Consider the following 25514-nt stretch of genomic DNA (forward strand, 5'->3'; position numbering starts at 1 on the left):
CAGATGACTTTAAGGTTTTGAGTTTCAGTTCCTGGAAAAATGCTAATGTCACTGACTGAAATGAAATAGTAGATGGGGGAAGCAGTCAACTTTTCAGGGAAGATAATGAGCTCAGTTTTTGATACATAAGGAATTTGAAGTGAGAGCCAGACATCCCAGACGATGTGCTTATGGCTGTTGGCAGAATGAGCCTAGAACTAGAGTGAGAGGTCAGGGCTGAAGATGCATATGTATAAATGTGTGTGTGTGTGTGTGCACGTGTGTGTGCGTGCATATATACATACATATGTACATATAAATATATATCTACACGTGTGTGTATGTATGTATATCACTGGCAACAGGGTGATAGTTTAGAATCAAAGACTTTTAAGGTGGAAGAGACCTTGGACATCAGCTAATTCAACCTCTTCGTTTTATAGATGGAGAAATGGAAGCCTATAGATATGAAGTGTCCAAGGACACACAAAGTTTTAGATCTAGATCCCAAGTCTCCCGATGCCTACTCCAGTTATTTCAACCATGCTTCACTTGACATTGCCGTGAAAATAAATAAGTATTCTAAGAGAGAGGATTGCATAGAAAGAAGCCAAGAGGGCCTAAGTCAGAGCCTTACAGGGCATCTACATGTAGGGGGCAGGAGTCTCTACACCCTTAAAGAAAAATTGCTTGGGTTTTTCTCTGAATAAAATGCCTCTGTTTATCCATGGGGCAGTTGCAGAGTATGTAATTGCCAGATTCACCCTAGTAAATGAGGTGAAAAATGCCCACCGTTTTCCTAACACACTTTATATTTTCCCGTTATTTTATATCTAGTTCCTCCAATGGCTGTTAGTCCTGGCTGCTTTGAGTACCCTGAGTTCCAGTGAAGTATCTGGAAACTCCAGAAAGGTAAAGTTGTCCTGGAGCTACGGGCAGGAACTCTTAAGAGATTTGATGTCTACCTATGCTTTTCCCCAGAACTCCTTGCTGATTGACTGATTGCTCTGCTGTCCAGGGCTCTCTTTGCAAGTAGATAGACTTCAGCTGTGGGGAACAAGATGGTGTCTTCTACTGCTGGAGCTAGCATGACCATGAGTCCTGTCTGTGCTGTGTGCCCTACCCCCATACACACACACACACACACACACACACACACACACACACACCACACACACACTCTCTCTCTCTCTCTCTCTCTCTCTCTCTCTCTCTCTCTCTCTCTCTCTCTCTCTCTCTCTCTAACATTCTACCCTTAGGGTAAGGAACAAGGTAAGGAGGCAGCAGGGTGAAGTGCACAAGTGAAGGAATTGGCCTAAGGAGGCAGTTGTAGGCGAGTAGCATGGGCACTAGATCTGAAGTCAAATAATGCCAGTTCAGATCTCATATCTGCTGCTTCTTACTCAAGTGACTATGGGCAAATTGCTTTCTTTCTTTGAGCTTCAGTTTTCTTATGTGTGACGCAAGGAGATCTAAATCAGGGGTGAGGAACCTTCAGCCTCGAGGCCACATGTGGCCCTCTGGGTCCTCCACTGCAGCCTTCTGACTGAATCCAAACTTCACAGAACAAATCCTAAATAGATGAGCCCTAGAGTCCTTTTTATTGTTGTTGTTCAGTTATGTCCGCCTCTTTGTGACCCCATGGACCATACTGTCCTTGGGGTTTTCTTGGCAAAGATATCTGGAGTCCTATGCAGCTCTACATTCTGTGATTCCATAAACTGCAATACTGTGAACTCCAAAGACTGTCATCTTTTTATACTCCTCTGTTGCTGTAGGGATGTTTGTCCTCTGTAAACCAGTTTCCACTCTTCAGGGCGGTCCGTATGATACCTTTCAGGAGCATTTGTTGTTGTCGTTTAGTCATTTAACTCTTCGTGACTCTACAGACCATAGCACACCAGGCCCTTTCTATTCTATACCATCTCTTGAAATCTGTCCAGGTTCATCTTTGTTGTTTCTATCATACTGTCTATCCATCTCATCCTCTGCCATCTCCTTTTCCTTTTGCCTTCAATCTTTCCCAGCATCGGGGTCTTTTTCAGTGAATCCCGTCTTCTCATTATGTGACCAAAGCATTTAAGCTTCAGCTTCAGTATCTGACCTTCCAGTGAATAGTCTGAATTAATTTCTTTAAGTATGGACTGATTTGATCTCCTTGCTGTCCAAGGGATTCTCAGAAGTCTTCTCCAACGCAGAAGATGTGGAAAAATTGGAACACTAATGCATTGTTGGTGGAGTTGTGAAATGATCCAACCATTTTGGAGAACAATTTGGAACTATGCCCAAGGGGCTATAAAAATGTGCATACCCTTTGACCCAGCAATAGCACTTCTAGGGCTATATCCCAAAGAGATCATACAAATGGGAAAAGGACCCACATGTACAAAAATATTCATAGCAGCTCTTTTTGTGGTGGCAAAGAATTGGAAATTGAGAGGATGCCCATCAATTGGGGAATGGCTGATCAAGTTGTGGCATATGAATGTAATGGAATACTATTGTACTAAGAAATGATGAGCAGGCAGACTTCAGAAAAACCTGGAAAGACTTATATGGACTGATGCTGAGTGAAGTGAGCAGAACCAGGAGAACATTGTACACAGTAACAGCCATGTTGCATGATGACTAATGTTGATAGACTTAGCCCTTCTCAGTAATGCAAGGATCTAAGACATCTCCAAAGGTCTCATGATTGAAAATGCTATCCACATCCAAAGGAAGAACTATGGACTTTGAATGCAAATCAAAGCATACTATTTACCATTTTTTTCTTCTGTTGTGCTTAGTTTTCTCTTTCTTGTGGTTCCTCCTATTGGTTCTAATTCTTCCTTACAACATGATTAATGTGAAAATATGTTTAATAGGAATGTATAAGTATAGCCTATATCAGATTGCGTGCTGTCGTGGGGAGGGAGGGAGGGAGAGGGGGAGAATAATTAAAAACTCAAAAGCTTTGGAAGTAATTGTTGATAAATCAAAATAAATTAATAAAAAATTTTTAATTTTTTTTTAAAAGTCTTCTCCAACACCGCAATTTGAAAGTGTTGATTCTGTGGCACTCAGCTCTCCTTATAGTGCAACTCTCACAGCCATACATTGCTACTGGAAAAACTATAACTTTGACTATATGGACCTTTGTTGGCAAGGTGATATCTCTGCTTTTTAGTATATTGTCCAGTTTTGCCATAGCTTTCTTTCCAAGGAGAAGCATCTTTTCATTTCATGGCGGCAGTTACAGTCTGCAATGATCTTTGAGCCCAGGAATATAAAATCTGACTCTGTTTCTATTTCTTCTCCCTCTATTTGCTAGGAAGTGATGGGGACAGTTGCCAAGATCTTAGTTTTTTTGATGTAAGTTTCAAGCCAGCTTTTACACTCCCTTCTTTCATCCTCATCAAGAAGCTTCTTACTTTTTCTTCACCTTCCTAAGGAGCATGGTTTCCTCCTTTGTTTGCTTTTTCCTTAAGAAAATAATCTCAATTGTTTTGTCTTGGGCTAAATGAAAGATATAGCCAGGTGAATCATGGTGACTTAGAACTTCCTTGAAGCAACTAGGCAGTAGAGTGGATAGAACACCAGGACTGGAACCAGAAACACCTGAGTTCAAATTCTGCCTCAGACACTTACTAGACAAGTCACTTCATTTCTTTTTGCTTCAGTCTCCTCATCTTTAAAAAAAATGGGGACTATATAGCCTATATTTTCCAGGTAGGTGAGGATCAAATGAAACAATGATTGTAAAATATCTGGCACACAGTAAGTGCCTTATAAGTGTTTATTATTATTATTATTATTATTGTTATTATATTCCTATCTTTGGGGCATTCAGAAATGCCAGTTACAAATCCTCCTATCTAATCAAAGGGCTACAAATTCATGTCAGATATTTCATGTCAAATCTAATTTCCCTCTCTTCTCCCCTTCATTTTCCCCTTTATTCACATTCATTTTCATTAACTTGGATGGGCCTTTAGTATTTTTCTTCCATCACCACCATGGTTTCTCTTTTCTCTTCCAATATTAGCTAACAATCTTTCATTGTACAAATGACTTTCTGGAAGTATATTACTCACCTGTGTGAAGTGAGGTTGGCCTCTCAAGAGCCCTGAAAGGGGTAAATGACTCAATAAAGCTCCACCTGATTGATTACAAAGCCTTTTTTTTCCTTCCCAGACAATAAGATGGAATTTGTCCTGTCATTGAATATAGCTTACATGGTTACTTGTAGTACAGCTAGCTGATAAGGACAGAAACATTTGGTGTGGTTACTAGGCAAAGGAGTGAGAATGAAAGAAGGCCATTGTTCTCTCCTGGTGTAATCCAAAGATAACTGGATGGAGAGTCAGGAAACCTGGATTCTATTCCATGTTCTGTCACTAACTAGCAGTGTGACCTTTGACCTCCCTTCTGGAGGCTTTCATTTCTCCATCTGTAAAATTAGTTGATTCAGCTAGTTAGTAAAGATCCCTTCCAGCTCCAAAATTCTATGGCTCCTTGAATTAAGAATGCTTTTGGTTTTGCCTGTTGAACCTCTCAGAGGGCAAAGCCCCATCATTTCAGAATGTAATGAGAGAGAAGAAAAATAATCCAATATAGAATTTCTGTGCTTGTGCAGTCATGTAATCAACAATCACTTCTTTAGTGCCTATTCTGTGGTAAGCTTTATAGATTCAAAGACTAAAAAAGTATCGTCCCTGGCCTAAAGAAGCTTAGGCTATTGGGTAACTTGAATCATAAATTCATAAAGTCCTTAAGGATAGTGGCAAGGGAGCTGAGGAATGCTTGCCTGCATAAAGGGACTCCAACAGGCCAACTTTAAAATCAATACATTGACTCACATGGACACATGTGAGATAATACAAAATTATACGAAGTTAATAGCTAATTTGGAGGTGGAGGAGCACTAGCAGTTAGGGGAACTATATCATTTATTGTGTTAAATAAAAACAAAGTTATGCAAAGTAAGCAAAAATATGCCATAAATTGCCATAATTGAATTGGAAAGCATACTAATTAATCCCCTTCAGTTGAGCAGACCCACTAGTATCACAGCTGTTTTGAAACAGGCAGCCATGACCAAAACTCTAGCACTTAGTGTCAGCAATTTACCTAATTTGAAGACTACCAAAAAAGAAATAAGTAGTCCTTTGGAGAAGGGTCATACAAGTCAAACCTGTGAAGTGACAATGTTTTGATACTTTTTACTGGGAAAGTGGGGGGGAAAATGCCCATGGCATTTATTCATCCTGCAAACATTTATTAAATACCTACTAAATGCAGAACACTCATGGTATAGGGGACATAGAGAAAGAAGATATGTTTCTTGCCCCCAAGCAGTTTATAGTCTAGTGGAAGAACTAAGACATTGGCACAAATAATTGTAAATTAGAATATTGTAAGTGTGTAATGGGAGCACAAAGTACTGTGAGATTTAATAATTCAATTCAGCAATCCAGTCAGTCAATCAATCAGTAAACATTTATTGTGTCTACTATATGCCAAGCACTCTGCTAAGCCCTAGTTAAATATTAAAGATCTGGAGTAGATAAAGCAATGCGATAAGCACTAGAAATACAAGGATAAAAATAAAATAATCTTTGCCCTAAAGGAGTTTACATCCTCCTGGGGAAGACAATGTGCACACACAGATAAGAAAATCCTAATGATCTGAGAAGGAAGAAAATAAACTGGAGAGATTGTGCAAGGTAATTTGGAGGAGATAGCATCTGAGTCAAGCCTTGAAAGACAAATTCAGAAAAGTGGAATTAGGGAGTAAGTGTGTTTCAGGCCTAGGCCACTGCTTGAATGAACGCATGAAGGCAAGAGAAATGAGGTCACACTTGGAAATCATGTGTAGTCTAATGTGGCTGGCATATAGAGTGTGAGAAAGAATAGAAATACCTACATTAAGGCTAGAAAGCTAGGTGGGAGCCACTGGGGATGGGTGGGTGGGACTTAAATGCCAGTGGAGGATTTGGTTTTTTATCTTAGTAACAATGAGAAGTCACTAGGAGCTTTTTGAGCTAGAGAATGATATAATCAAACCTGTGTCTTAGAAAGATTAACAGCTACTTGGAGGATGGATTAGAGGAGAAAAGATAATTAAGAGGTCATTGCTATAGACTAGGAAAGAGTTGATGAGGGTCTGAATAAGAGTGGTGGCCACATGAATAGAAGGAAGGGAAAAAGGGGCAAGAGATTTTGTGGAAGTGAATTGGCTGAGAGAATAAAGGGAGAGGGAAGAATAAAGAATTATTGCAAATTACAATAGAGGGTGAGTAGTACCCTCACCACAACTGGGAAATTTGAAATAAAGGAAGGCAGGAAGAAAAAGGAAAGGAAAAGAAAAGAATGAAGGAAATAAAGAAGGAAGGAAGGAAGGAAGGAAGGAAGGAAGGAAGGAAGGAAGGAAGGAAGGAAGGAAGGAAGGAAGGAAGGAAGGAAGGAAGGAAGGAAGGAAGGAAGGAAGGAAGGAAGGAAGAAAGGAAGGAAGGGAGGGAGGGAGGGAGGGAGGGGAAAAAAGCTGATTTAACAGGGAAGAGATGGTGTGCTCTGGATATCCAGGTGTTGATGTCCGGCAGGCAATTAGCAGTGAACCATTGGGAGAGAAAGATTAAGGCTAGATATATAGATGTGAGAGTCAAAATTAGTTAAGTGAGACGACATAGTATTTGAGTAGGACCGTGAAGGGATGGGTAAGATGTCACCAGGCAGAGATGCTTGGGGCGGGGAGCATGCCAGAATAAGGAAAGTTACCAGCCTGACTTCCTCTGGATTGTACTTTCCCCACAGCTCCTTACCCTCTTTTGTTCTATAGCTGCTAAGATACCTAATTTCACAGCGATAAGATTTACACATTAAACAGTTCTCTCCACACCTTTAGCCCGGTCTCCAGTTGGCTTCGTGCTATTCCCACCAATCTCTACCTGCTTTGAGTATCAATCCAACTTTATCAGATCATAACCTTCACACCTTTAACCCAAACACATCAAGGCTTATAAATAGAGATTTACCATGATCTCTCTGTGGCATCTGTTTTGCTTTCATTTTCTAGGAGCTGTTTTCAATACTTGCAGAAAGCAGTGGCTAGGGAATTAATTAGCTGAACAGTAGAGCATAAAACCATGCTAAGTTGTTGGGTTTTTTTGTTTTTTAAGACAAATCTAGTGAGGTGGGGAAGTAGGGACAACGAAGAGACTCCTGGTTTTGGAATCAGGGGACATTTGGGTTTGAAAACAACCTCTAAAAAATAAAACAACTCCTAATGCTTACTAGCTTATGAGAGCCCTAAATAAGTCCCTTCTTTTTCCTCAGCTTCCAAGAATCAGAGAAAATTAGTCAGAAGAGACCACAAGGGCCATCCAGCCTCCCTCACCCATGCCTGAAAAAAAAAATTCCCACTTGATAAACCAACACCTATGGTGATCCAGCTATGGATGGAAGGTCTCCAATGAGGGAGTGGCCCGTACTCTGCTCCCCTTATCCCTCCCTTCCAGAGATCAGCCTGACTCCCTTTTTGGATAGCTCTAATGATTAGGAAATTTTGCATTGTAGCAAAACTAAATTTTGCCTTTCAGCATTTTCAGCTGTTTGATTTGCTCCTGGTTCTTCCCTCCGGGGACAAGCAGAACACGTCTAATCCCTCTTCCAGACAGTCTTTGAAATACCTGAAGACGGGTATTGCGTTCCCCTAATCTATTCTTTTTCTACCCTGCTTTTTCCCCTTTTTCTCTTCTGGAAAATGAGAGTAATAATAATGTCTGCAGCACTCATTTCTCAGACTTCTTATGAGAGTCAAATATGTGTAAAAAACTTTGTAAACATTGAAGACCATATACATGTGGGTTGTTATCAATAGTTTCCAAATAAGACATTCCTTTTATTCACTAGTTTAGACAATGGTTAATAAAGCCCTCATAGGTCATGGGCAGGTTGGGTGCATCCTATAATGGAGGAAAATGGGTTGAATAATAACATGAACCTATCTTCTAATTAAAAATGTGAATCTTGGCCAAGGTAGCAACATTTGGAATTCAGCTCCAAAGTCAGGGCATGAGTCAACAGTGTCTTTTTCCTCCCTCTATAGGACTGCCAGCCACGAAAGCTTCTCATCCAAAATGACTGGCCTTTTTCCCATAAAAGAAAACCAAGTCTTAAGAGCAAGTCCCAACACCATGAATAGAAAATTATTTTCCCAAGCACAACGTTCTTAAGGTCACTTAGAAGAATAGTTCTGGCAGGAACGATTGATTCTAGCAGGGCCCAGACAATGTGGTCATACCAATCAATCAATCAGTCAATATTTATTAATTATCTACTGTGTGCCAGGCACTGTGTTAAGCTCTGGGGATACAAAAAGAGGTAAAAGATTGTCCCTGCCCTCAAGAACCTTAGAGTCTAATGGGGGAGACAGCATTCAAACAAATATATACAAAGCAAGCTATACACAGGATAAATGGGAAATAATCATCAGAGGGAAGACACTAGAATTAAGAGGGTTTGGGGAAGGCTTCCAGGAAGATGGGATTTAGTTGAGCCTTAAAGGAAGCCAAGGAGGTAAGTAGGCAGAGCAGAAGAGGGAAAGAGTTCCAGGCAATGGAGACAGCCAGAGAAAATGTTCAGAGCTGAGAGATCCCCTTGTGTGAAAGGACCAAAGACTTTGTATGGAACATCTTCCATCTTAACTGAATTCCAGGTGGGCTCCCAGTACCTTTCTACTTTCCTAATAGCTGACATTTAAATACAGGCTTGAACAATTGCAAAGCCTTTCAGTGATCTCATTTGAGTCTCCAGACAACCCCATCAAGTACTATAATTACTACAGGCATTATTATGCTCATTTTCAAAGGAGGAAACTGAATCTCAGAGAAGTAATGGTCCCATAGCCAGTAACTTGGAATTCAGGATTTGAATCTTCATCTTCCTCATCCCAAGATCATCAGTCTCTTGCTTTCACTTTGAAGAGACTTGGGAAAATATAGATGTTACTTGATGATTATTAATGTCATCTACTGAATTTCTCCACTCAGAGATGTTTAGTGATTTACCCATGGCAACACAGCCAGTAAATAGAGGAAGTAGGATTTGAACTCTCATCTTGCTTGACTCCAAAGATGAGCTTGAACATCACTTCCTATGATAGCCTTTCCTGATCCTCTCAGCCTTGAGTGTTTCTCCTCAAAATTACCTTGTATTTATTTTGTATGTAATAACAGCTAATGATGACTATTGTATATACGAAATTTATTTTTTATCAAAATTACCTTGTATTTTTATATGTAATAATAGCTAATGATAACTATTATAATATACAAAGTTTATTTTATGCATATTTTATATACATATGTATATGTGAATATGCTGTCTCCCTTAATAGAATTAATGAAATGTTTAGAACTAGTAGTTCCTTGAGAAGAGGGCCCGTTTTGTTTTTGTTATGATTTTGTATCCCTAGCGTCTAGCACAGTGTTGTTCAGTCCTTTCAGGCATGTTCGACTTTTCTTGACCCCATATGGGATTTTCTTGGCAAAGATACTCGAGTGGTTTGCCATTTCCAGTACCCAGCACATAGAACATACTTAACAAATACTTGCTGGTTGATTACTTCAGTCTAACCAGCTTAAATCTGTTTCTAACATTTGACATGGCCAATGATGAATAAATCAAAAAGAAAAAAACAAACCAACCTTCCCAGACCCCTTAAAAGCGCAGGACTTTCAGGCAGGCTGGTTAGAGATCCCTGGCTTTAAGGTACCTCCAGAGAGGTAAAGTGAGCAGTGACTAAGGTAACTAAGCTATGCAAATAGCATGTTGCCTGGGGTTTTTCCTGGGTCACCTGACATAGGTGGGGTGGCACACCCTGAGCCTGAGGGCAGAGGGCTTCTCAGTGAAAAGACTGAAGAGTCCCAAGCATTTAATATTCTCACTGGCATTAGGCCAGCTCCTTCTGTGGCTGAGAGTGAGTGCTTCCTGGCTTGTGTTTTCTTTGTTTCTCTCTGTACGTTCCCTTTGCCTCAGCCTCAATCCCTGTCCCTTTCCCCCTCTCCCCCCATCTCTCCTTCTGTCTCTCTCACTCTCTCTCTCTCTGTCCCTGTCCCTCCCTCTCCTTGTTTCTCCTTCTCCATCTACCTCTGTCTCTCTTTCCCACTCTGTCTCTCTTTGTCTCTCTCTGTCTCTGTTTCTTTCTCTTTGTCTCTCTCTCTCTCTGGCTCAGTCTCTGTTTCTCTCTCTGAATCTATCTGTAGCTCTTTTTCTGCCCAGTTTAAGTCTGATCACTCATGCACATATTCTGCTAGCTTCCCACCCCCTAGGCTAACCACTCCTTCTAGCCAGAAGTATTTCTGATAGAGGAAGGGTAAAGGTTCATTCTTTCTGATTTGAAGCCACTAGTCATAAAGGCTTCTGACCCTTTTGCCAGGTGACTGTTCTGCTTTGAGGATACTGAAGTGCCTGTTATTTGCTCTGCAAGAATTCCCAGAGACTGACTCCCATAGCCACTCCAAGAGCTTCAATGTTTGTTTATTTATTTAGAATTTATACCTGGTCTCCTTTGACCTGACTGGCTCCTTAAAGTTACAAGACCCAGCTTCCAATCCTGGCTCTGATTTTTACTAGCTGTTGACCACTACAAGTCAGTAATTTTTTTGAGCCCCGGTTTCCTCAACTCAGAAATGGAGATAATAGTAATTTGCTGGGTTGTTGAAAGGAAGACACTTTGTGAATTTTTGAGCGCTAAAAAAAATTTGAGGGTTTTCAGAGTTAAATAAAACAGCCTTAAAAGAAATATTGAATTTTTTTAAGAACAGAAACTATTCAAAGAACAAAAAAAATCAATATTACCAGGTACTTGGGATAAGTAGTCACTACAATTGAGGAATTATATTTAGTTCTAAGTTTTCCAGCAGCAACACTAAAATGGAAACACATTGTGTTACTTAGCTTTTATTAGATGAGAGAGGGAAGCTTACAAGTTTATCCTGAGAAAGAACTGTTTACCTTGTTCTAAATTCAAGGAGAACTTTATCTCTCTTTTCTCTTATTTTGTGTAACATAATTAACATGTTGGACTGCCTGTTTTGTGAAATACACAGAAATGTTATTTTATCCAGTTTTCATATCACTTTCATTTCTGAATATATCCTCCTTCTCTGCCCATTGTGCTGTCCCTTATAACAAAAGTTTTAAAAGAAAGGGAAAAAAAGTCATACAGCAAACCCAATTATGCTTACCTCTAAGATTGTGGTAAGAATGAAATGAGATAATATTTATCCAGCACTTAGCATAAGGTTTGGCATCCTCCAAGTCCATTCCCTTTTCCCTTCTCTCTCAATCAATGCATCAAACGTGGCTGATATGTAAAATATTACATAGCAAAAGTCTATCTTCCCTCCTGCAAGAGGGAAGTGAGATGTATTTTCTTAATACTCACAAAAAAAATATTCATAATATGAGCATTCCTTATATCAATCCTACATAAAAGCTGAGGGCATAACATTAAATCCTTACTCAATGAAGACATTTTTGCAAGAAGATCAGATCATATGGCTTGATTTTCTGATGGCCTAATTTAATACAGGAGTTAGAATTTAGCAGGGGTGGGAAACCTTGTGGCCCTTTGACTGAATCAAGGGCAGCACTTGGGGACCTAGAGGGCCACATGTGGCCTCAAAGCCACAGGTTCCTCACCCCTGATTTAGAAAAACTAGAAGAATGGAGAGTTGACAGGCCCATTATGCTTTCTCTCTCTCTCTCTCTCTCTCTCTGTCTCTCTCTCTCTCTCTCTCTCTCTCTCTCTCTCTCTTTTGTATCTTATGTCTCTCAGGTGAGCATTTGAAATATGCTAGATTCTTGTCAGTTCATGGTTGGAATCTTGGGTGGTGGCCTAATCACCTTAGTTGTGATTACACATTGGTACATATGAAGGTATAGTTGCATTCGACATTCTGGTGTGAATCGGAGCTTGCTAGGTACAAGAATAGAAGTATCACAAAAGGTAAAATTAGATCAGTTACATGAAATTGAAAAGGTTTTGCATGAACAAATCAAAATACCAAGAGAAACTACCAAATGAAGGGAAAATCTTTACATCACATACCTCTGATGAGGGCCTGATATCCAAGACATAGCAGCAACTAACACAGGTATATCAAACCAAGAGCCATATCCATTCCCCAATGGATAAGTGATAAGAGATATAAAGAAACTGTTCCCCAAAAGAATTGCACATTATTAATGATATGACGGAGTCCTCTGAATCATTAATAATAAGAGAAAAACAAATCAAAACTACTTTGAATTTTTGCCTCATGACCAGAAAATTGGCAAAGATGACAAAAGATGATAGTAGTCACTGGATGGACTATGGAAAGACAAGTGTACTAAAATTTGAGAATTATGTATATTCTTTAAAAGTAATTAAAATTTCCACTTCCTTTGACCCCGAGATCCCACTCTTAGGCATGACAGTCAAAGACAGCAAGGTCTCATATAGACCAAAATATTTATAACCACATTTGTGGGGAGGAAGGAGGGAAAGTAACAGCTACGTAGCACAATAGATAGAGTGCCAGGCCTGGAAACAGAAAGACGCCCCTTCCTAAGTTCAAATGTGGCCTCAGAAACTTACTAGTTTCTTAGTTTGTGACCCTGGGCAAATCACTTACCCCTATTTGCCTCAGTTTCCTCATCTGCAAAATGTGCTGGAGAAGGAAATGGCAAACCACTCCAGTATTTTTGCTAAGAAAATCCCAAATGGACATGACTGAAAAATGACTCAACAACAACAACAAAAGTAGATGCTCTTTGGTGAATGTCTAAACAAATTGTAATACATAAATGTAACAGAATAGTATTGCAGTGTAAGAAAAGAAGAATTCAGAAATGCACAGAAAAGCTTATGTGAACTGATAGAAAGTGAGGAAAACAGAACTGGGATAACTATATACACAAAGATTATAATAATGTAAATAGAACAACAGTAACAACAAACTGAATGCTATGTAATTGTAATGACTAAAATTAGCCTGACAGAAGAGATGAGATACTGTACCGCCTTCCTTTCTTTGAAGAGCAGGGGATTATGGGTTTGGGACATTATATATCGTGTGAGGATTAAATATATTGGTGAGGAGTTGTGAGGGCTTTTTGGTGTTTGCTTTTTTTTTTTGGTCCTATTTTTTCTTTCAGTAACAAGGGAAGCTGCCAACCTTGTTATAAGTTATGACTCTGAGTAGGGGAGGAGAAAAGGATATTTTTGGAAATGAAGGTGATATAAAAACAGAAGATATCAATAAGCATTTTTAAAAGGTTTAAAGAAATTATAGGAGTCTGAATTCTACAGAAGGTGTATTATGTAGGGAGACCAAAATTCTTCTCAAAAAGGGAATTTTGAATATGCTTGGATAAGTATTTGGTTGAGACTATGTGGCCTAGGACAAAGAGCCCTAGATTTGGAGTTGAAAGACCTGGGCTCAAATCCCTGCTCTGCAATTATTTACTACCCATGTCATCTTTGGAAAGCCACTTAAGTTCACTGGTGAAGTTCCAATTATGTCCTGGGAATGGCTGACGAATGCATTGATTTTAGTTCTGGGGTAGGTGATGCTAAGCTGATCTTTCTGGCATTAACCAGCCAGTGCTGATTCAACAGTATCCTGAGCTGGCTCCAAGTTAGATAAAATCAAACATTCTCATCAGTACAAAGGAAGACTCTTGTCTTCCTGATCTTTACAGAAGGAACATAAATAGTTTTGCTGCTGGGGATAGGGAGGTAAAAAGGACTCTTATATGAGAACTAACCAAACTAATTTAGGCCCAGTTTTTATTCTGAAATAAAATGATAAAGTCCATAAATAATAGTCTAGGAAGTCTGGGAGTATAGAATACTCTAAGAATAAGGGTAGAGAAATTGGGAGCAAAACAGAAGAAATTGCACCTTTTTTTTTATCCTAAAATTTTTTCATTGGTGGTATTTTTTCATTTGCCTATCCTTCCAGATTTAATTTTTTAGAGGAATAATTTCATTGGTATTCTTGTAAGACCTTATTCACATCAGGCAGAGTTGTACAGAGTATCGATTAGTAGATTAGAGGTTCATAGGATTTAAAGCTGAAGGGGCCCGTAGAAACGACCTTCTCCAAATCTTCACCCATTTTACAGATGGAGAAACTCAGGCAAGGAGATAAAATGACTTGCCTACACTTACAGTGTATGGATAGTAAGCAACAAAGCCAATATGCAAACCCAAGTCTTCTGACACTAAAACCAATCTTTTTTTTTTTTCATTTTGAAAACAGCTGTTTCAAACCATCAACCAGGGACAGAGAGAGGTATTAGGAGGAGTTAGGAAGAAGGAGTGTAGTTGTTATTTGACTAATTCTGATTTGCCTGACAACAAATATCTCTTTTCTCATCCTGTCTTCTGCGGCACACAAGACTCAGGTGTATTTCCAGCTAATTGTACTACAATGGCAGAAATCTTGGTTACTAATCATACTCTCGAAGACGGCCAATGGATTGGCCTTTTTTTCTTTATCATCTTCCTCAACCTCTCTATAGCATTGGACCCTGTTGAGAGGTATGTGTTGAAAGCAAGAACACCTATAAATGCCTGCTGTGTACCAGATTCTGGGGATACAGTGGTAAAAATGAAATATTCTTTGTCCTCAAGGAGCCTACAGTCTATAATTAAATACATTGCTTGTGTCCTTTCAAAGCCAGTAAATAGCTACAGGTATTCTAGTTTGATCCAACCAGATCCAGATTTTTTTTTAATATAAATCTCTTGATATCTTTTGTTTTTTTAATATCACACCAAAGTGTCTCCCTGTATTACTCTCTCTCCCCACTTCCATAGAGTCATCCTCTATAACAAATAGTATTTTAAAGGAAAAGAAAAAAGGGGCCCGAAAAAATCAGGAAAACCTATAAAAGCATTTTTAAAAGTCTAAAAATATGTGCAATATACCACACTCATGGACCTTCTACCTCCGCAAAAGAGTGGAGTGAGACTGGTGACTTTGCACAGCCCTGCCTCACTTAAATCCAATTCACTTGCAAGTCAAGACATCACCTTCCTGATATCATTGGTCCTCTTCCAGAATGAAGGACAAACAACAACAATGTATGTATGTGTTACGTGTGTGTTCTTCATACATAGTGAAGTGGTATGAAATAATTATGTAGTTTTTACAGCTTCCTAAATTGTTGCCAAATCAGCACTACAAAGAGATGCAATTCAACAATTATTTAATTAGGGGGCACATAGATGGCGCAGTGAATAGAGAACCGGCCCTGAAGTCAGGAGGACCTGAGTTCAAATGTGGTCTCAGACCAAACACTTGACACTTACTAGCTGTGTGACCCCGGGCAAGTCACTTACCCCCAATTGCCTAAAAAAAACCCAAACCAATTATTTAATTAGCTCCTGCTATGTGCAGAATAGTATGCTAGGTGTGCTAAGTGAGTTAAAAAATTTTAAATATGTGTTCTCTAACCTCATGGAGTTTACATTATATTAGGGGAGCATGATGTTTACATAAATAACTATATTATAAAATAATATATGATAAAGGCATTAAAGAAGGTAATGTCCAAGGTGGGAGAAGGACATTTCTAATTGGGAAAGGCACAGGGAAGGATACAGAGAGAAGGTGACATCTGAGATAGGCTTTAGAGAATGGGTTGGAAAGGAAGTTGGCAGGAAGAATCAGGAAAAGGAGAGGGCATTCCAGGGATAGGAGACAGGCTAAGCAAAAACAGGGAGATGAGAAAAAGCAGGCATATCCAGGGCTTGCTGTAATTTGCTGGTAACTGTGGTTGCCACTGTCATTATTGTGTCTAATTCACATTGCTGGAATCAATCAAATTATTGGATGGTTGGGCAAATCTTGGTATTATGGAACAGCATCATGAGGATATGAGAATGCTATTTGAAAAATACTCTCGATTTATGGAGGTTGATATTCACAAATGACTACTTCTGAAAAAACTACAGAGGGAGAAAGGTAGGATTTGCAATATGACATGATCTTGGTGTTTTGAGAAACATAAGCCAAGAATATTACAATGTTAGGTTGCCAGCGCTTACTTTCTTTGAATCTATAGAGTACCAGCAATATATTAAGGTTTCCTTCCTAGTTCAATCCTATGATCCTTTTAAGTACCGAGTGAGGAATTAGACACAGAAAGGGTGACTTTAAAGGGTGGAAATAACAGGGTGGCAGATTTTGGCTCTGCATAAAACAAAACAAGCAAACAAACAAACAAAACATCAGGGAAATGCAGTCTTCACCAAGATCTTATTTCCTTCTCCATGTCTTTGCTTAGATTACTCACACCTCGCCTCCTCTCTCCTCTCTGCCCACCTAAGCCTTCCTCTTCTCTTCTATTTTCCCTTACAGTTCCAGGCCTCGCTGATCTCTTCCTCTGAATTTCTTCATTACTTACAGTCTGTTAAATGCCTGTAGTGTGTATAGTATATATGCCACTTAATTATAGACCTTGGATATGTAATTTGCTATTGTTCATGCATGTTAGTCTTGTGGTATGGTGGAAAGAACAGTGGACTGGGAATGAGTAGACTTGGGTTCAAGGTCTAACTGTGCCAGAAAACTAGTTATGTGACTTTGGTTAAACCACCATCACCTCTCTTGGCCTCAGTTTCCTCACTTGTAAAAATGAAGGGGTTGGATTAGATAATCTCTAATTACTCAGCCTTTGCAGCTTTAATTTATTGGTTTAAAGGGCTGTGAATTACTCCCCCCCCCAATTTAATGATCATGGCCACCCTGTAGAGTGCTAAGCACAGGGGGCTCAGCAAACACTCGTTGATTGATTATGTCTAAATTCCCACTTTCTGAATTTTCAGCTCACAAGAAGAGATAGTCGGACTTTTAGCTCCTTAAACATGGCTCCCCACTCTCATTTTTACTTGGCACCACCCTGGCACCTTCAGGGCCATTCCCTTATTCAGAATACCTAGGGTCTAGCTGGAAGTGACACCTCACATCATTTGCTCATGGTACATCCAGGGCAACGCTAAGCAGCAGTTTGCAAATTCTGTCAAGTCATCCGCACTATCAGGGGACACTTGGCATTGTCTGTTTCCCAGAGCCTTCTTCCTTCATTGAATCAGAGGAGATTTCTCTCTATGTTCCTGTCCCTGACAGGCTGTGTTGCCAATCACCATTAGTTGGCATAATCTGTTATCCATTAAAACAATCACTAGCTATCCTGATGCTATTTGACAGCAGAGAAAGCCAGTTACTTCTGTGGAATAACAACAAAGACAATAAGAGGCAGCATGGAATTGTGGATAAGGAGTTGGCCAAAAAGCCAGGAAGACCTGGATTGTGGTCCCACCTTTGTTACATACTGACTCTGTGACCCCAGGCAAGTCCTTCAATCTCTTAGTGCTCTAGGCAACTCTTTAAGACTATAAATTACAAAGAAGATACTGACCTAAATTGGTAGAGGGACTTCCTCACCCTTTTGGTTTACACCGTGGCAGTGAAGTTCTAATGATAGAATTCCTGACATCAAGAAGCCTAGAGGGGAGGCTGCTCCCTGGCACCTTTGAATTGGATGACCTATTTATGAGTCTGGCTCTCTCTTATAAAATTAGGGCTTTCTAAGTCCTGCTAAGAAAAGTTTAAATGCAGCCCTGGTCCTGGGTGTCTAAACCCAACTCAGTTAAAATGTGTACTATGGGTTTAAATAAAGAAAAAAGAAAAAAAAATCAAGGACCGGAGTGACCTAGCAAATCCAGCTACTGCCACTGTTTATTCTTAACTGTTTTCTCTGACTTCAGTCAGAATTGGGCAGGGCCAAGCACATGAATTTTGGACTAATGGTCCCTCAGAAATAGTTACTGGCCACATTAGATTGTTGGATCATAGATTTAGAGCTGAAAGGACCTCAGAGGTTACCTAATCCAACTCCCTTATTTGACAGATGAGGAAACTGAGACCCAAAGAGATGAGTTGACTTCCAAAAGGTCATACAAGTGGTAAGGGGACAGAACAGGGATCAGAATTCAGGTCCGCTCTGTGTACAATGCCCTTTTCTCTATACCATATTAGCTCTATTTAAAAAAGAAAAAATCCAGGGGCAGCTAGATGGCACAGTGGATAAAGCACCAGCCCTGAAGTCAGGAGGACCTGAGTTCAAATGCAGCCTCAATCCGGCCTCAGACTAAACACTTGACATTTGCTAGCTGTGTGACCCTGAACAAGTCACTTAATCCCAATTGCCTCAGCAAAAAAAAAAAGTCCCCTGCAACCTATCATAATCAAGGATGAAGTTGGGGAATAGCAAATAGTCCAGTTTGATTGGAAAATGGAATCTGTGAAAAGGAGTAATATGAAATAAATCTGGAAAGGTAAGTTGGAACCAAATTTTGGAAAGCCTTGTAAGTTATTTTACCAGTTTGTATTTTTATCCTGTTGATTATGGGGAGCACTGAAAGTTTTTGTTATTATTACTATTATTATTATTATTATTTGGCTAGGCAATGGGGTTAAGTGACTTGCCCAGGGTCACACAGCACTGAAAGTTTTTGAAAAGGGATGGGATGTGATCAGACCTCTGAAGCAGGAAGATCACTTTGGCAGCTGAGTGGAAGGATAGATTGAGAAGGGGGGTAGGGAAGAAAAGGCAAAACAACTAGATAGGAAGTTATTATAGGCATTCATATGAGCACAAACAAGGGTGGTGGTGATGGGATTGAAGAGCCCAAACTAAGTTGGTGGTCATGGGACTGGAAATGAAGAATAGCCACAGAAATATGATATAACCAAAATCCACAAGTCCTAGCAACTGATTAAATGGGGGAGGGTTGTAGAAGTAGAGCAAATTGAAGGTGAGTCCAGTGCTTTAAACTTTATCAGCTAAGAGAAAGAGAGTGCCATTAACAGAAACAGGGACATTGGCAGGAGAAGCAGCATTAGAAAGATGAGAAATTCTATTTTGGACATACTCCCTTATCTTCAAAGTCAAACTCTGTATAGTGGCAAGTGCAATGGATTTGGAGTCAGGTAGCCTATTCAGTTCCCTGCTCTGATATTTACTTCCTGTATGAGTCTGTGGCAGTCACTTAACTTCACTGGTCCTCAATGACCTCTAAGGTACCTTCTATCTATCTATCTATCCATATATATATATTTTTTTAATTTAAGATACTATGTGAAACCTGAATCGCCAACCATATTTCCACATGGAGATGTCTAGCAGGTAACCAGAAATGCAGAGCTTAGGGGACTGGTTAGGGATAGAAATTTAGATGATAGGTATATGAGTCATCCATATGGAGGTCAAAATTTAAGCTGGTGACCTGTATGTCAATCAACAGGGGCAACTAGGTGGCACAGTGGATGGGGCACTGTCAGGAAGACCTAAGTGCAAATCAGGTCTCAGATACTTACTAGCTATGTGAACCTGGGTAAGTCACTTAACCCTGTTTGCCTCAGTTTCCTCATCTGTAAAATGAGCTGAAGAAGGAATTGGCAAACCACTCCAGTGTCTTTGCCAAGAAAACCCCAAATGGGTCACAAAGAGTCAGACATGACTGAAACAACTGAACAACAAAAATGTTAATCAATCAGTCAATAAAGATTTGTTAAGTGCATAATATGTGCCAGGTACTATGCTAAGTGCTGAGGATACAAAAAATAAAATTAAAAAAGTCTGTTCTCAAGAAGTCACATATGGAAGACAATGTAAACAACCATGTACAAACAAGATAAATACAGGATAAATTGGGAATAGCATCAGATAGAAAGAACTGAGATTAAGGTGGACTAGGAAAGACTTCTTAGAGAAAGTGGGACTTTAAATGAGATTTGAAGGGAGCCATAGAATTCAGGAGGCAAAGATGAGGAGGGAAAGAAGTCCAGGCTTGGAGACAGCCAGCAAAAATGCAGATGGAGTATCTTGTCCAAGGAACAGCAAGGAGGCAAGTGTCATTGGATTGCAGAATCCATGGAGATAAGCTGTAAGAAGACTGAAAAGATAGGAAATGCCCAAATTATAATGACTTTAAAAGCCAAATAGGGAATTTTCTATTTGATCATGAAAGTAATAGGGAATCACTGGAGTTTATTGAATAAAAGGGTGACATGATCAGACTTGCCCTTTCAGAAGATGAATTGAATTGAGTAGACAATGGATTGCAGTGGGAAGAGACCAGCCAACAGGCTATTACAATTGTCCAGTTGAGAAATGTTAAGGACCTGTACCAGTGTGGAGGCAATGTCAGGGAAGAGAGATGTTCCAAAGATAGAAATGACAGGACTTGACAATTGATTGGACATGAGGAGTGAGAGAGAGGGAGGAATTGACGATGACGCCTATGTGGTAAGGGAAAATGGCAGTATCCTAGGCAGTAATAGAGAATTTAGGAAGAGGGGAGGGTCTGGGAAGAGAATGCATGTTTATCTTTAGGACACCTTGGATGTGTCATGCGTCTGTGACCCAGCTGACACACATGCTACTTGCTGAGGAGTTCACTTCGCAGTCCAGGTATAAAAAAGGCCAATGCCTCTTGTAATTCTAACCCTTTAAATATTTAAAGACTGTCATGGCTCCCCAACTAAGCTCTGTGACATTTTGAATGCACAGCTCCAAAGTAAGGCGGCATCAGAGATGGCAGAGGGCAGACGAGCCTCCCAGATAAAAAGTTCTTAAACAGCTTTAGAGCACAAATGAAGAGGTTAGATTTTAGCCTAGAATGTGTGTGGTAGTACATCTTGACATGGCTGTCAAAGGGCCCCTGATATGGGCATGGATCACCCCTCTTCTGAATAGAAACAGATTTGCCAGAAAATGAACCAGATCTGAAGATCCACAAGAAATATGGAGATTCCTTGAGAGAATCAATGTTCCAGGCTTTTCTGTTTCCCACAAGTTTGTATTGGTTTATGGTGACTTGTCTACGTTATTGTCATGATGATGCCTCATTGGTCAATAGCAGCTCAGAGCTTCCAGGACATCCTCACTACCCAAGGAAGAACCGTTTGAACTTAGAACTCAAGGAAAGGAACACAGAAAGTAAATTGGGCACATTTTCTAGAATGTGCTTTAGAAGGTCCCTTCTGAACCTTGTCTCCCCGAAACTCCAAGATAAGGTAATTGCAGTGTAATAAATGTTATTGAGTTTTGGTTAGGGCTCAGTGAATAGATTAAGTAGGGTATTCATCCCTTTTTTGGTATTCTGAGGGTCAAGACAGGAAGATAAAAAATTCATTTGGAGCCCCTTAGCTATTTCTAAAATTAAATCATTATGCACCAAAATACATAAATTATATAAGATCCTTGTAATGTATTATCTAGCATTCAAGTGGCTGTATTTCAGCTAAAATAATATGAAATACAGGAGAAAAATCTAGTAAATCATATATTATCAAGCAAGGATGAGTTGATGTCTCCCCTAAGTAGAAACAAGCAGGGTTTCAGTATGAGGCTTATACAGCCCTTAGGGGAGATAAAGGGGGATATGGAAAGTAAAAGGGAATGTCTCAACAAATTCAGACTGGCATTCTCTTTCCCTTGACCTTTTTATAAAATCTCTCCCCATAGCACCTCCCCTAGCTCCAGTTCCTTTCAGCCATATGCAGGTGCCAATTAATAGTCCATGTTAGCTCAGTCATATTTGAAGATTAGTTCCATTTCATGTTTCACTCAGTATTGTATGGTGACTGATATGAACCATAAAATAACACTTTTTTCGTAGCTTCCTTAGGTAATTAAAAACAGAATGTTTCAGTTATCTGATGATTCTAAAAGTTCTTTTCGTGAGCATACAGGCAAACCTTTTGTGGGACAGGGGCACTGAGATTCTACGAAGACGGAGGAGGCAAGGAAGCAACAGAATTGGAAGAATGAGAGGCGGAGCCATAACTAGCTATTTTTGCTTCTGGTAAAGGAGTGGGGAAGGGGTAAACTCCAGAAACCTGAAAGTTCCCCAGGATATTGAAGGGAGATAGACTTTGGTTTTGTTTCTTCTCATCCAAGTTTACACACCTTGAGATGAGTCCGCTGTCACTGCTGCTGCTTGAGGCTAGGCTAGGCTCACACTGGCCAATAGGTGGGAAATGAAAGCATTGGGCAAAGTTCTTGTGGCCCCACCCTAGTTACAGCTCTGCTCAGGGTAAATAAAATGTGTCAGCATAGGACATGTTTTAAGGCAAAGCATGTTTAAACGCAAATGTTAATGTAGTCACTCAATTTCTCATGGCTCTTTAGTGACTGTGTCAGTCTTCAAGTCTGGGTTGTTGGATCTTAGACTAGAACCTGGTGATATTATATGCCTTTCCCTGATGACTTGAGAACATCTCAGATGAGAGAATTGTGTGATGGGCAGCTGCTGATGAGGTCTTCTCGCCAAAGTGTCAAGTCAGTCTACACCTCCCTTGCAACAGACTTCTAATACCTCTGTGCTTTCCTTTTCTTCCTCTCCTCACAGAGGGCAAGTCTTGCAAAAGATTGGGGACTCATGCTATACATAATAATCTAGCATCAAAGCATCCTTGGGAAAGTCCCTTGCATAGGATGTGGCAGTAAAGGTGAAGGGAATGGTTTAGTAATCTCTAAAGGGTAATCTCTAATTTAGCTCATCAGAAAATAATCTCTAAATTCCCTTCCAGATCTAACAGTCCATGAATCCATGAATATGTGAATATCTGCCTGTAGGGTTTGCATGGTAGTCAGGGAAAAGAGATACTTCTCTGCACTCTAGCAGGAGGAATAGGAGATGCAGAAAAGTCTCAGTAGCAACTTGAGGAAAGAATTTTTTTTTCTTTTCTATTTTCCTCTATCCCTTCCCATAGTCTCACTGATAGAACATAGTTTGGGTTCTATCATCCAGGTACAATTACTCTTCAACTCTGCTTCATTCTCTCAGTCTCAACTATCCCTACTAACTCCCCAAGAAAAAACAGTAGGTTTTTAAAGTCCTAAACCATACCCCAAACCCCAAAATAATGTACTTCATGATTCAATTCAATTCAACAAGCAGTTATTTTTTTTTTAAATACCTACCATGGACAAAAAAAGTTTTGGGCATCAGAGCTAGAATGTATAATCCCACCTACTTAGTCCTACAAGGTTTAAAAGCATTTCATGTCCCTGCCTGAATTGCTTTTTGAGTTGATTATCATTTTATGTTGATAGGGAAGGCTATTTTCTGTCAGTAGTTCATTATAATGAAATTCTAATAAAGTAGAAGACTTATTTTTACTTGCAGATGATTTGATTATGACATTTTACCCGCAAATCTATGAACATGTTGCCTATGAGACACATGTCTAAAACAGAGATACATGCAGATGAAAAGTGAGAGGCTGGAATAAAGTTTATTAAATCTCAGATGAGTTTTTAAAAATCCTATCAGACAAAATGGAAGGCAGAATAGAAAACATGAAAGAAGGACAGTAAAAAATACAAATATTAAAGGAACCACAAGTAATTGGTATTAACAATATTGATTATTTGGTATTGGTTACCAATTACAATAAGGGGTCTCTATCTTATAATTTAGGATCAAAAGTAATTTACTCCAACCCCTTCATTTTTTAGATGAATAAATTGCAACACAAATGACTTACCCGCAATTACAGCGCTAATAAGGCAAATAAGCACAGTTTGAACCAGTTCTCTCCCCATTTGGTTACCAATTAGCATTGGTATTAAGAATATGGCATAGCAGTACAGTACAGTGTCTTATGTTTGGTTTTTAGTCATATGTCTATATGACTTAATCAGTGCTTATGTGGAAACTTCTCCCAATAATGAAGATCCACAACTTATCTTTACTTTATTATCTTAGGGGATTGCCTCAGACACTGAGAAGTTAAATGACCTACCCTCAGTCACAAAAGTATTATATGTTAGAGGCTGAATTTAAACCCCAGTCTTCCCAACTCCAAAGTTAGCCCTCCATCCTCAATGTCATACCTATCAGTAAGATACTTATTTTCCTTCTTCTTGATCAGAACTAGCCAATCATATGATTTTTTTTTGCTATGATAAGAATCATAACCAAAAAGGAATTTACAAACAAAATGTTGAGAAAGCTTAATTTGATAGATGCACAGAGAGAGCTAAGTCGAATTACTGGGATTTATTTTCTTCTCCAATGTGAAAGTGCTTTACAAAAAAAATTGATTCTAGGATGTAGAGAAGTCATAAATAATTGCAAACAGGCAGGAAATGTTAAACGCTTCCTTTACTAGCTATAACACAATAAAAATGGTCATCAGTAAGGGCAGTTTGAACAAAATAATCAGGCCAAATTGGAGATTAAAAATGATTTGCAAAATGAGTGAGTCACATAAAAATTATGTTAAAAATAATTATGCTAGCAGCACAGCATATCAAAATATGTAGGATGCAACTAATGCAGTCTTCAGAGGCAAATTCACATACATGAACATTTATAATAGCAAAAGAAAGATAAAACCAGTGTCCTGAACATGCAGCAAAAAAAAAAATAGAAAATCAACAAATTAATAAACACAAGGCAAGAGCAAAAGGAATTTTTGAACTCTAAATCAAAATAAGTAGAATTGAATAAAAAAACAAATTAATACATGAAACAGCAAAATTTTTTAAAATAACAATAAAATAGATAAGCTCTTAGGTCTCTTATTTTTTCAGAATTGGGGAAGAATGTACAAAGAATCGTATTACCAAAATAGAAAGCAAGATGTAGGAAATTATAATGAATAGATGGTAAATAAAGAGAATTTAAAAAATATATTTTACACAGTTAAATGTCAGCAAAACTTAAATGAAACGAAATGGGTGAATATATAAAATACATAACATATAAATTTTATTTTATGTTTATATTAAATTTATATTTATAAATTTATATTAAATTTTATTATTTATATTATATCATATCATTTACATTAAATTTATTTTATATTTATATTAAATGTATATTTATATTAAATTTTATTTTATTTATATTAAAATTACATTAAATTTATATTAAATAAATAATATTTATTAACTTATTAAATATTAGTTACATAAAAATTACATAAAATATATAAAAATATAAAATACCCAAACATAGGAAATAGATAACCTAAACAATCTCATCTCGGAACAAGAAATTGAACAGGTCTTAAATGTAGTTCCATTTTCAAAAAACTACCAGAATCTGACTGAATCACAAGTTAATTTGTTGTTGTTGTTCAGATTTGTAATTCCACCGTCAGTTAGCTTCTGGTAAGGAAACCCTCATTGCTCATGCAGACTGGCATCTTTTCTGCAACTTCAAAGAGTCTTATGGTGCCCTGATGGATTAAATGACTTGCCAAAAGTTGGATAGCCAGTTTGTGTTGGAGGTGGGACTTGAACTTAGGTCACCCCAGTTCTCTAAGTAGGTGAGACAGTACCTCCAACATTTAAATAACAACAATCTCCGTGTTATATAAATCGTTTTCCAAAAAAATCAAGTAAGATGAAAATCTACCAGTTCCAAAAAGACAAAAATGATTCTGATTCACACTTAGCTGAACTGTAAG

The 25514-nt window shown here is 38.8% G+C and overlaps 1 protein-coding gene across 3 annotated transcripts in view; it reads left to right on the top strand.

Moving 5' to 3' along the window:
- CORO2A (coronin 2A) overlaps nucleotides 1-25514 on the top strand; it is a 179439-nt gene that overhangs the window by 47007 nt on the left and 106918 nt on the right. The window contains exon 1 of one of the 3 annotated variants that reach the window (XM_020995607.2): nucleotides 405-891. The exons of the other annotated variants lie outside the window; for them this stretch is intronic. The gene's annotated coding sequence lies outside the window, so the exon portion shown is untranslated. Of the gene's footprint in view, nucleotides 1-404; nucleotides 892-25514 lie in introns of those variants that run through there. 3 annotated transcript variants of the gene reach the window in all.

This window comes from Phascolarctos cinereus, unplaced genomic scaffold (assembly GCF_003287225.1).
Source record: "Phascolarctos cinereus isolate Bilbo 61053 unplaced genomic scaffold, phaCin_HiC Scaffold_4;HRSCAF=312, whole genome shotgun sequence".
Taxonomy (NCBI): Eukaryota; Metazoa; Chordata; class Mammalia; order Diprotodontia; family Phascolarctidae; genus Phascolarctos; species Phascolarctos cinereus.